We start from the raw sequence: 1848 nt of genomic DNA on the forward strand, positions 1-1848 counted from the left end.
CTGAAGCACAGTTCACATTTAAAAGAGCAGTTGAAATCACTGTGTCGATGGAAACAATAGCCAGAGGCACAATTGAGTTCTGTGAGGACTGGAAGTGAGCGCGAACGGGGTCCCGGTGACATCATCGTCAAGAATGGCAGCCCAAGTCACTGGCTCCTCAGGAAAAATGAGTATTAAGCCCCGTTAACCCATCAAATGTAGTATTTTTCGAAAAATATTTGAACTGAAAAGAGAGACAAGAATGGGGAAAAAGAACGGAAATTTAAAAAAGCGACACTGCGGATCCTGAGGCCGAGAGGAGTGCAGTGAGTGGCTCTCCTACCCGATTGTGTGCTAGCGAGGCGGACGCAGGGCCTTGTTCAGGCAAAGCGGTGAATATGATCGAAATTCTGAAAGAGATAAGGGAAATCCAGAAAGTAGCAGCTGCATGATATTAAGTCAGAGCTTGCCAACGTCAATCAAAAAATAGCGGTGGCAGAGACTCGAATTGAGAAGGTGGAAGATCGCGTTCAAAACGTGGAATGGATACTGAGTAAGACAATAAAAATATTAAATCACCAAGAAGGTGAACTGCCTGACCTGGAGGGAAGATCACGGTGGATAAAAATCAGAATATACAACGTTCCTGAAGGAGCGGAGGGACGTGCTGGAGCTTCCCTTGACTATGGAGCTGGAAATCGAGAGAATGCATCGCGCGCTAGTCCCAAAGTCTACCCAAGATAAGCCACGCTCAATAATAATAAAATTCATTTGGTACAGTACCAAGGTGGAGATTCTCCGAAGGTCCTGGGGTAAGAAGCGGGTGTTTTTAGGCAATAAGTTAATATATTTCAACCAAGATTACCCCCCCCCCCGTGGTCCTGCAGAAACGTAAAGAATACTCTTAAGTAAAGCAAGTACTATAGCAAAAAAGGATTAGATTTCAAACTCCGTACCCTGCTAAACTTCGAGTATTTTATGACAATGGGACGCGATTGTACCAAACAGTGGAAGAGGTGACTACAGACATGAAGGCCAGAGGGTTGCCCGTCAGCGTGATCAAACCGAGGGAAAGCCTGGCAGAGGAATTAGCCCGCTCTGCTTGGGAAATAGTGCAAGAATCGAGAAGGCAGGAGACAGGAGGAGGCCGAGAGAAGTATATCAGGAAGAGACCGGGAGTTCCCCAAAGACAGTCCTCACCCCCTTCAGAAGAGCCATAAGGTTTGGCTAACTTTTAAAAAGTTGAGAAGTTAAACTGAAGTAAAAGTAGACGGTGATATACCTATCTCGAGAAATACTTATTATAATGTGAATTTTATATTGCTTAGTTGTTGTTATTCTTTCTTCACTCACTTACTCCTTTTCCCCCTCCAAAATGAGAATATATATATGTGTGTGTGTGTGTGTGTGTGTGTGTGTGTGTGTGTGTGTGTGTGTGTGTGTGTGTGTGTATGTGTGTGTGTGTGTGTGTGTGTGTGTAGGAGGAGTACACAGGAAAATCTTTTCTGTGTAATGGATTTGTTCACTGACTTTTATGAATACTGCAATGGGGGCCCTCAACTCACAAATAGGAGGTGTTATCCCTCACAGCTAGACGTTTCCTCTAGCTCAACACAGGGTCATCTACCAGAGACCTCAGCCTTGGAATCACACGTTCATTGCCATTTGTGTTATTATTTGCATTTCTTGGTTCTTATTTGTTCAGGGAGTAGATTGATTAAGTTTTATTCTCATTTCAAGGATACATTGACAGATAAATACAGATGGCTAAGGCCAAGGTTAATTTCATTTCTTTTAATGTCAATGGGCTATTAAATCCAATCCAACATAATAGAATTTTATCCAAAATGAAAAAAGGACAAGCCCGCG

Source organism: Hypanus sabinus, chromosome 29 (genome assembly GCF_030144855.1).
Source record: "Hypanus sabinus isolate sHypSab1 chromosome 29, sHypSab1.hap1, whole genome shotgun sequence".
NCBI classification, from domain to species: Eukaryota; Metazoa; Chordata; class Chondrichthyes; order Myliobatiformes; family Dasyatidae; genus Hypanus; species Hypanus sabinus.